Source organism: Periplaneta americana, chromosome 2 (genome assembly GCF_040183065.1).
Source record: "Periplaneta americana isolate PAMFEO1 chromosome 2, P.americana_PAMFEO1_priV1, whole genome shotgun sequence".
Classification (NCBI taxonomy): Eukaryota; Metazoa; Arthropoda; class Insecta; order Blattodea; family Blattidae; genus Periplaneta; species Periplaneta americana.
Genome location: NC_091118.1, coordinates 188,140,043 through 188,151,974, shown reverse-complemented (window position 1 = coordinate 188,151,974; position 11,932 = coordinate 188,140,043). Strand labels below are relative to the sequence as shown.

Genomic DNA, 11,932 nt, shown 5'->3' with positions numbered 1-11,932 from the left:
CACACTAAAACACACCCTAATCAAATTCTCAACACACAGATCAATCTCAGAACACACACAATTTGACACAACTCTTCATCACACGAACGCACCCACACAACAGGCAGCGAAGTCGAGATAGCGCCAAGATCTAGTAGGCTCTGAGGATGGTGTCGAATAGCACCGAAATATCTGTAAGTCGCACATGCTTACATAATTAACACGAGTAAGATCGCCATTTAATCAATTAACTATAGATATGTCATAATATACTACTCTCTTAAATTGATTGAGTATATTGGGAATTAAATCAATGGCTTTCTCAAAACACGCTATGAAATGTTTCATATAAAACTATTTTTATCTCGAAAATGAAACAATAACGAGCAAAATTGTATTAACCTTTTTGTTTGAAATATTTCGAAGAATAATCTCCTAAAATTAAATGATATTACTTACGGTTCACCCTGTACACCGGAATAGCGGCAGCCTGGTGCATCCCGCACACCGATTCGTAGGCTGCTGTTGCCTGCATAATGCCTCGAGCCATGAGATGCACAGCCCACAACTCCTGCAGCTCTTTTAGATCAAAATAATATTTCAAGGAAAACTTGTGGCTAAATTACGTGGCGACCTTCGTGTAACTTCAATCTGCTGGAACTCGGTTTGGGTGTCGATTCCTTCCAAAAGAATGGAGTTTTGTCTGTGATTCAAATGATGTATTGTTATATGACTAGGGTTCTCATACGTCCCGTAAAATAGGGGAACGTTCTTTTCTTTTGTCCTGTATTTAAAAATTAGTGATTAAAAAAACTGGGAATATCAACGGCTATTTTATTAAAATATCAGGCTCAATCACTGTTGGTGACATTGCAATTCGCTGCATTGGCAACATTGGAGGTGACATAGTGTATACAATGTTCTTTATTTATTTATTTACTAGCCGTACCCGTGCGCTCCGCTGCACCCGTTAGAAATAAATATAAAGTAATTACATAATTAAAATAGGACGTTTGATCCAGGGAACATTCGTGTTTGATAGAAGGATAAATCGTTTAATATGTTACTTAATTTAAATTGTATTTGAAATATTAAAATGCGATCATTTTGATCCAGAGACCACTCATTTGGTGCAATGCCAATTCCTTTAACATGTTATTGTTATTACCAATTATTTTTGGAAAAGCGAAAATTAACAGAAAAATTTTGGCTACAGATTTATTATTATATTATATTATATTATATTATATTATATTATATTATATTATATTATATTATGTGAAGAGTGTGTTGATAACGGATGTACTCGAATTAGAAAGTTTTTCATTTGTTGTGGGAGCTCTTGAATCTCAGGAGGAACAGCTTTTACAACAGCGCAACATAATCTGCTTGGCTCATTACCCAATTTTTTTGCATTGCATTTATTGCATATATATTTGATGTGTTTTAACACGATTCAATTGAGCATAGTTAAAATTTGAATTATACAAATAATGCATTGCTAAGCTAACGTACTATTACTGCATACTAAATCAATACACTCTCGTTGTTCGTTAATTGTGTGAGATAAAAATGAATATGTTCATAAACATTATTTTAAGAAATACAGGAAATGAATATACAGAATAACCTATCAAGTTTTCTGTGCATAAGAAGCTATTTTAATCTTACCTGTCCTCAATTCACTCACAAGTTACTATAATAACATTATAGCATTATGTCCATCCAGAGAAACTATGAAATAATAATTAATTATACAAATCGGTTAATTTAGCTTCCTATATTACTTCATATAAACACAGAAACATTGTCTGTAGGCTATGTTTCATAGCTTTCGATTGTTGTGTCCAAGGCCCCTTATAGACGAAGTCATTTGTTTTTTATTTCAATACACCGCCTTAGATGGCAGTTATTTTAATTTTAAAACTCATTTATCTCATTAAATATCAGTCCTATCAAAATTTTTCAAAGAATAAACCTTATCGCAAATCATTTTTAAAGAAACGTTTGTTATGTAATATTTTTCACAAAAATCAATAATAAGCGAGATATTTCGATTTATTTAATTCAGGCCCCCTTATAACCCCCCTTTTAAATAACGTATTTTGATTGCCATATAGCCTAAAATCTAAGTTACAACGAACTTAATTTATATTCCAATTTTCATCGAAATCCGTTCAGCCATTATCGCGTGAAAAGGTAACAAACATACAGACAGACAGACAGACATGCAAACAAAAATTAAAAAAAAAAGCTATTTTCGGTTTCAGGGTGGTTAATTATACATGTTAACACCAATTATTTTTAGAAAATCGAAAATTACCAGAAAAATTTTGGCTACAGATTTATTATTAGTATAGATTTATTTATTTATTTATTTATTTATTCCATCCACTTATCCATCCACCCACCAATCCATCCATCCATCCATCCATCCATTCTAACATGACAAAAAATTAGATGTCCAACGCATAACTGTCCAAGAATATCACATTCGAAAGTGATCGTTAATGTTACACGTCACATACCACTGTGTATAGCCTAAATAAATAGTGTCTGTGTTTGATATCTTACAGCTGGCAGTAATGTAATGCAGGGTAACAAATCTGCTGGCAGCGCAAAGACAACAAAGTCCGACGACTTGACTCAGCGCAGCGAACGTTTCCCTTTGTGCTGCATGGCCACTTTCATATCTTTTGCGGAAATCTGTGTAGACAATGAGGCGATTCCGATTCCGAAGTGTGAACACATTACAGCAAATAACGTAACTTACGAAGCTCAGTCACGCTTTTTCTTGGCCTCGCAAATAGCTGGTTCATTGCCCTCCTACGAAGCAATCGGGAGACAGATAACGTAATGTTCAAAAGGTTATTGTTTTCTTCCATATAGATTACTACACTTGCAACATTTAGTCCGAGTAGGTAAAATTGTTCAGTAAGAATAAACAGATTAGGAACACTAATATACAGAAGGAAACCGATTGAGGGAATCAAGAGTGCAAACTGCTTTTCCTTATCATGAAATGCTTCTTTTTTATCATGAACTTCCTTAAAGAGCGAGTTGGTTTATCGGAATTTTTATGGGCCCTTATAATACTGTATAACACAAGTTTACATTAGTTCGTTTTTAAAACATTTACAAACTGCAACAAATCTTTCGCTTAGATTTTTTAAATCTGTACTTATCATCACGGCATGGCGCGTAATCAGGTTGCGGATAGAGGAGACGGCCTCCAGATATGGAGGGTAGCTGCGAATATATTGAATAAGCAGTCGTGGACATCCGATAAGGGGTAGTCCTCCAGCTTGGGGGTTGGGCGAAGGGCTAACAACCCATCACTGTAAGAAAACAGCTTGTTACGAAACCCCAACATAAGACGGGCGAATCCAGAAATGCATATAGAGTGTTAGTTGGGAGGTCGATAGGTGAGCCGTACTGTGCTCCAACCACGAGAAAGTCTCTGGGGAATGAGACGCAGCGGGGTAATGCTGTGAATGAATGTTGTTGTCATAAGATGTCATAAGGTCACACATGTGGGTATTCGTATCTCTATTGGCTAGCTCTCACAACACAAACAATAACATTGATACACACATATTTATACTACCCTAGTTACAAAATTAGATCACAGTTAATCTCCTGGTCTTTTAATCTCTTCATACAGGAAATAACATATGCAGGAGAGCGCATGGTTTTTAAACTGACGTTATACGGTAATATTATCTATCTACTTCGTTCCAATAGATGAGGCAATAGTAAGCACATTCCTTTCACGGTTGATCTCCTGGTTGGAGAACAGTAAGTAATATCTATAGTAATGTCACAAGAGGTCTGAGATTTATTAGGACTATTTCGTGAATAAAATAAAAACGTAAATACAATAATATATCCCTAAAATTCGCTCACAAATGTTAATAATTATATATTTATTAATACTTAACCTATTCAGACATTGTGAAGTCAAAAAAGAAATTGAATATTATTCAGTAATACCAATTGAGAAAAGCGAAACACAGGTTTTAAAATGTTAATTACATGTACTGTGCTTTTCTCTTGTTGTAACAGAAATACATTTTCATTATCTGTTGAAATCATAATTTAATTTAAACATTTTATAGTATAATTACAAATAATATTATTAATACATGAATTAAATGATCAATTGTTTTGAAGGAGTGTCATTTTATTTAGATGCAATGGACATAGAATTAGAAGGTAAAGATGTAGAGTATGTGGAAGTAGGATTTCGCACTTTATTTAGTACAATGGATTCATGCTCATCGATTTACGCGGAAATAGTTGAGGACACTGACTAAACAAAAGAACGACCATGCGATAAATTGATAGTGATAAATCGAGCTGCAGAAATTATTGCAATGTATGACTGATTGGTTGGAATTCAAAATTTTATTACACTTCATTGGCCGAAAATGGAATGACGTCATATAAACGAAATAGTCATCAATAACTAACATTGAAATATTTATAGCCTATAGACATCAATTAAAATAAAAATTTCGGACACATGTCTTTGGAAATGTTCTTTTCTTTATCATATTTACACAGATGAAAACCACGAACGGTAGTCAGTTTATTTAGTCGAAAAAACAATTGAATAAAATGGGCACAACTTTAATAATTTATTCACTTCGACGTGTAGAGGCCTATCACTACTAGCGAAAGAATGATTTCCTTTTCTACATTTATGACTGCAACATTTGCTTCGAAAAGTCTTTGAAATGGATACTCAGGTAGAAGTTTAAACAGTAAGAAATTCGACTTGCTGACTACCCCGATATGAAGTGATAAAGTGTTTTGCTAAGTCTCGGTCATTTTAATTTCATTAATGTCGCGCTATTATTCAGAACCTCAACGATACTCAATGCAGAATCAAATATATCAGAGGCCTATAGCTATAGCAGTATAAATTAGCGAGAGTTTATATGAATGCTGTAGTAAAATTCAGCAATACCGACAGTGCCAATAGTCCAGCTGTAAGTAGTTTTAACAATTTAATTCACATTTAATTGAAATATCACACCTAATTAAATCGAACCGGAACGGACCATAGCCATTTCTTAAGCAAGGGGACACTGCACTAAAATTGATATTTTTTCTAATCGTTTGTTCAACCAAGTTTCGAGAGCATGTTGGTATGTAAGGGACTAAAAGAAATCCAAATTTTGAATTCCCAAATGTTTTTGGCTTTTGATTTTTTATTTTTTTTTTCTATTTTTTTTTTTTTCAGAAATATTTTCAAACCCAAGTTTTTAGTAGAAGATCTCAATTTTTAAGCGGCCTTTTTTTGGTTACATTCACAAGACAGAGGAGAACATTTCTATGCATTTATTTTATTAAATATCTCTTTTATTGACTTAAAATGAATAAATTTTGAATATGTTATTTTTTCTATCGTTCATGAGAAAAATTATAAAATAAACTAGCAGCATTTCTTACAAAATATATGCATAGAAACACGCAACTACCTCATAAAAACTTGCAGTAAAAATTTCATCCAGGTTTACTAATATTTGGCATAGAAAAGTTGGTGTTGAATCAAGAATGATAAACTTACGGAAAAATGAATTTGAAAGTAAAATGAATATTTATGTAACACATACCTATTAAAATTCTCCTCCGCTACATTCATCTAGTAACTTCAGGGAGCCAACTTTAGAACAAAAAATACTAGATTTGTAATCAGAAATTTCTAAAAAAAGAATTATTTGAAGAAAAAATAATTTTGAGAGCTCTTTAAATGCCACACTCCCTTACAGCATTAATTTGAAAACATTTTTAAAATATTTGTAATCAGAACTGAACTAAATCCATTTGGGTATGAAAATATGCTTTCTAAAGACGTAAAATAGTCAATAAAAATATTTTGGAAAATTTTCAAGATTTTCAGTGAGAGACGGAACATAAAAATTCCTGAAATTCACGTTTCCGTCCGCTCCGGTCCATTTCGAGGCTTTTGATCCGAAATGGCAATAAATGGATTTTGAAAGGAAGTGCACATAAGAAAGGAATTTCACATCCAGCCACTCGTTAGAAGATTAAAAGAACACTTCATCACTCATGACTGTATACAAGTCCAATGGGTAGGGTATTTATGTAGAAAATCACTTTAAAGTGAGTTTTTCTGGTTTATTTAACTTACTTACAAATGGCTTTTAAGAAACCCACAGGTTCATTGCCGCCCTCACATAAGCCCACCATCGGTCCCTATTCTGTGCAAGATTATCCAATCTCTACAATCATATCTCACCTTCCTCAAATCCATTTTAATATTATCCTCCCATCTACATCTCGGCCTTCCCGACTCCCCAACTAACACTATCCCTCTTAGCCCCAAATATTTTCCTAAAAGAACCTTATTCTCAAACACCCTTAATCTCTCAAAGTGAGATTCCAAGTTTCACAATCACACAGAACAACCGGTAATATAACTGTTTTATAAATTCTAACTTTCAGATTTTTTGACAGCAGACTAGATGACAAAAGCTTCTCAACCGAATAATAACAGTCATTTCTCATATTTATTCTGTGTTTAATTTCGTCCCTAGTGTCATTTATGTTTATTACTGTTGCTCCTAGATATTTGAATTTTTCCACCTCTTCAAAGGATAAATATCCAATTTTTATATTTCCATTTCGTACAATATTCTGGTCACGAGACATAATTATATACCTTGTCTTTTCGTGAGTTACTTCCAAACCTATCGCTTTATTTGCTTCAAATAAAATTTCTGTTTTACCTAATTGTTTGTGGATTTTCTCCTAACACATTCACGTCAACACTCAGTATATTTGTTATGTATCAGAATTCCCAGTCATGTGACAATCATTGTACAAACACACAGCACAAAATGACAAGCAAGAATACAAAGGACAGTCTGTTTGTATTCCTCTATCGGGATTCGAACCTAGCTCAGCGGATTTGCAGCTGGAGATGCTACCATACCATGTTTACATTGCGTGCTAAAAATGAAGAGAGCCTTTTGATCCTGGAAGTTCTATACGTAAGCGGTCTACTTCGTCACTGTAAACAAACTACATTGACCATTTCCTTTGCCACACCGCAGACCAGACTTGCTCAGTCGCGAGTAGTGTGCCAGGGAACACGCCAGTGCGTTGCAACATTGCGAAACGAGCTGTCAAGACCTCTTCCGAGAAAGAAAGTTTGAAGCCTGCCTCACACCCAGCGCGATAAGTAAGTACACTACACAGTCACTTTCTACATATGTAGCATCTGTTTGTGCAGGGAGAGGCCTATTAACTGTTGTTGATTCAATTAAAGCCGTCACGCCTTCGTGTTATTGGGAATTTCTAACCTGATATAATACTTGTGTGTAGCTGATTATGAGTGTTATGATTATGACATTCTGGGAATATTGTCCTTATAGTGCAGGGCTGGGCACCAAGAGCGAATTCTACTCTCTCACGTGGAGCCATATGACTTCTCTTCAACCCCTTTCTGCTCCGCCGAACACCGCCCAGCGTTGATGCCGTTACGGATGAATATTAAGCGTCCCCGTTTATAGTTCGGATCAGCTTACTTATTACCCCAAGGGTGAAAACTAACTATTTCCCCCTATTACTACATATTCTAGTAGATTATAGTGATTTTCTAGCTCTCAGGTTTAATCTTCTTTTACCAACTTCATTTCGAATTTCGGGTACTGAAAAATACTACAACTGGCAGTTATTTTCTAACTGTTATGTTGGCAACAATAATTCCGGTTTGCAGTAGAGGAAAATGCAAGTAAATAAATACATTTTTAGGTTAGGTCTCGTGAATCGCAAACTGTTTAGTCAAAACAATGATTTAATGTTGCCACACAAAATAAATTTTAATATTAGATCACACTAAACCTAATTACCAAAGTAATATGCGAGAAGTCCAGAAGGAAAATGTATTATTTCATACATTATTGAACCATTTAGGAAACACCTCCCAACATAAAGATGAGATGTGGTAAATAGGCAAGACATTGTTATTGTTAATACTATATTATTATTATTATTATTATTATTATTATTATTATTATTATTATTATTATTTCAGTACCCAGAATTGTGATTTTATTCTCTTTGGTGATATCTGGTATTAGTTGGCAACACTGAAGAGACGGCCAAATTAGACTTTTAGGGCCGTATTCATAGACATTCTTAGCGCGGACTTCCGGTGGATGATCAGCGAACTAACGTTTTTCGCATTCATAAACCAGTGTTAGCGATATGATATGATATGAATCCTGTACAAGTAATCAGTCGATAGCCGGGGCTAGTTTAGCACGCTCGCAACGCGGGCTAGCGAAATGTCTATGAATAGCACCCATAGGAACTACACTTACGTGATCCTCACTATAAGGCTCATTCACAATAAAAATTAAACATAACGTAAGCGTTAACTTAACGTTACAGTAAAATCAAGAAGTCATACCATCATTCACGATGGGAACATAAACATAACAACAAACATACTTGATAACCATGGAAACATAACAACGACGCCATTTCCTCATATTCTATCGTATACTTCAGCGCTCCACGATTGTGTTCTGTTCGCAAATCACGTAAGCATAAGCATGAAAGTTTGGAGTTTGCAAACTTTTATGTTAACGTCTTACGGTAATGTTTATGTCAATGCTTATGTGAATGATCCCATTTGGTAGCCTGGGCGCAAACTTCTGTGTTTGTGTCACGGTTATGTTTAATTTTCATTGAGAATGGGCGTATAGAGTTTGCTATAGATTTGGTCCTAATTTTATTGTCGTTTATTTTGCAATTTTTTTTGTGCTGAATAAGGAAATTTTTAGCTATTGAATTGATCTAAAATAGTTCTTATCTACTGCATTGCAAGCTAGAAATTATTTTTTTAAATTTAATTATGTATTTACACTTTTTTTACCTTACTTTTACACCACTCTACATTGCTGTACTTTATTAATTTTCTATAGTTCTGATAGTAATGAAATTTCAACTACTTATTCTCAGAAGACACTGAAGTAAATCCATACAATATCTTTGTACTAGGCCTATGTCCATTATTCCTGTAGTGGGTCTCAAATGAATATTCATAATTAAAAAATTACGTTTTTCCATAAAAAAAATGTACACATCTCAGAAATTTTTTTATTAATATTTTAATACCATTATTATTAAGATTATCATATACAGAGCGGAGGTGATGTAACTGCGCAGATTGAAGAGGGGAATGCAATATATAAAATAAATAAAGAAAACCTATTATGCGTTTTGTAATTAAGTGCATGATTAACTAGAAAATTAAGCCGAAAGTATGCGTAGTTTGGCAACAGCGCACCACCGGTTCACTTACGAATACACACACGAACTCAGATATGAATAACAGCATTCCGTCCCTTAATCACTGCAACATGGTTGCCAGACTTCCTAATAGCAAGGAAATGATATGAGTTAAATTTGTAAGTATTTAATTTGCAAGAAAACCGTTCATTTTATTGAAAAACTGCAAAGGGATAAATAATCCCTTATTAGTTTCTCTAATGATAAGAGGTAAAAGCAGAATCGTACGGATAGCACTTATCGAGTAAAACAGTGATAACATTTAGGGAATTTTTTTTCTGAGAAAAGTATTCATTTGTGACTAATAATAGTATTACAATAGACTATTTTTTCGTATTCTATCTAAGCAATAAGCTGTTAAAATCTGCATAGTTATATTACTTCCACCTTGTATGTATTAACATGCCCTAAATTTCCTTAATCCCTAGTTAAATAGTTTCCAAAGAGAAAAAAAGGTGTACCAATATAACGAAAATTTTAACTTTCGGGGAGAAAGAAAACAAAATTAATTTCTTGCTTACAATGAATGCAGTAGATAACAATTCCTTAGTTTCCTTATTCAGCTTCAAAAATTAAAAAAGACTCGGTCATTAGGGCAAAATTTATGGCAATCTGATTTCAGGAAAATTTTTTCAATAATTTTTCATGCGTCACAATAACCATCTTCCATTCAGAGAATTATATACAAGTTTTGTCTCGTGAATTTTTTTTATTACACAGGAAATTAGACGAAGTCGAATACTGTTTGACGAGTTTCTTTTTTGTGAACACCAAGTCAAGCTGACAGCTGCTCTAAACTTCAGTTCCATGAAGTGCAATTATGTTGTGAATGACATACCTATTAATTATAGTAAAGATAATATTAAAATGGATTTGAGGGAGGTGGGATATGATGGTAGAGACTGGATTAATCTTGCTCAGGATAGGGACCGATGGCGGGCTTATGTGAGGGCGGCAATGAACCTCCGGGTTCCTTAAAAGCCAGTAAGTAAGTAAATAAGTAAGTAATATTTAAAAGGCATAATGAAACGAAGTCATTTGCTTCGCACCGCAGTGTAGCCAATTCAGTGGGTTTCCCGCTAGATCTAGTGTCACTTATTAATTTATTTATTTATTTATTCATTATTTTATTTTGTTTATTCACTTATTTACTTATTTATTTATGTTCTTTTTTACTTATTCACTTATTTATTATATAGTTATTTATTTAATTATTTATTTATTTATTCACTTATTCAGTTATTTGTTTTATTAGATACTTATTCAGTTATTTATTTATTTATTTATTTACTTATTCACTTATTTATTTATTCACTTATTTATTTATTCACTTATTTACTTATTCACTTTTTTATTTACTCATTCACTTATTTACTTATTCACTTATTTATTTATTTAGTCATTTATTTGCTTATTCACTTATTTATTTATTTATTTATTCACTTATTCATTTATTTAGTTTATTTATTTATTTATTTATTCACTTATTTAGTTATTTGTTTTATTAGTTACTTATTCAGTTATTTATTTACTTACTTATTGATTTATTTAGTTGTTTCTTTTATTAGTTACTCATTCAGTTATGTATTTATTTATTTACTTACTTATTCACTTATTTACTTAGTCACTTATTCACGTATTCAGTTACTTATTCACTTATTTATTTATTTTGTTTATTTATTTATTTATTTATTCACTTATTCACGTATTCAGTTACTTATTCACTTATTTATTTATTTATTTTGTTTATTTATTTATTTATTTATTCACTTATTTAGTTATTCGTTTTATTAGTTACTTATTCAGTTATTTGTTTATTTACTTATTTAGTTGTTTATTTTATTAGTTACTTATTCAGTTATTTATTTATTTATTTATTTGCTTACTTATTCACTTATTTATTTATTTATATTTATTTATTTATTTGCTTACTTATTCACTTATTTATTTATTTACTTAGTTATTTATTCACTTATTTAATTATTTATTTATGTATTTATTCATTCATTCATTTTATTTATTTATACATGTATTTAATTTATTTATCAAAATGTATTTAAAATGTTGGTGTTGAAAGCACAACCATTTCATAATACATGTCCGATCTGCTAGTCTCGTTGCACAGTGCGTATAGGACACCGCTGGCGTAGAATCTATGAGGAGGAAATTGTGGAACATTCCGGGATTCCCACATTAAAATAAGATTATGAAGCAATAAATAGTGCAAGATCGGAACCCACAAACCATTATTAGCTGCAAGTCTTCATCACCTGATCTAGCATTCAGGCACACTTCTGCATTTAACGAGTACTGTCTTTACTATTGACTGTGAATGTGCGGGATTGCATAACTTCCTATAACTAAGGGGCAGGTGACTCACCTGGTAGAACTTAAGACTGTTCATGATAACAAAACTACCTCATGCTGAACAAAGTAGTATTGTTTTTGTTTCATATTTTACGCAGTCGGCTGCATTTATAGCTTGAATTTAAGTCACATAGCTAGACTACTGAAGAGTTTTACTATATCTATTTTGTGTATTCTGGAAATTGATCGTTTTGAAAAATATTAAATTCGATTTTAAGAGTTCAATGTTTAAGTGATTCTTATTGAAACTTTTATA

At 32.5% G+C, this 11,932-nt stretch overlaps 1 protein-coding gene across 1 annotated transcript in view; it reads left to right on the top strand.

Moving 5' to 3' along the window:
- Nucleotides 1-7,036: 7,036 nt before the first annotated feature.
- Nucleotides 7,037-11,932, top strand: part of Gp150 (glycoprotein 150) — a 163,755-nt gene continuing 158,859 nt past the window's right edge. Inside the window, exon 1 of the mRNA XM_069819157.1 lies at nt 7,037-7,192. The gene's annotated coding sequence lies outside the window, so the exon portion shown is untranslated. The remainder of the gene's footprint in view (nt 7,193-11,932) is intronic.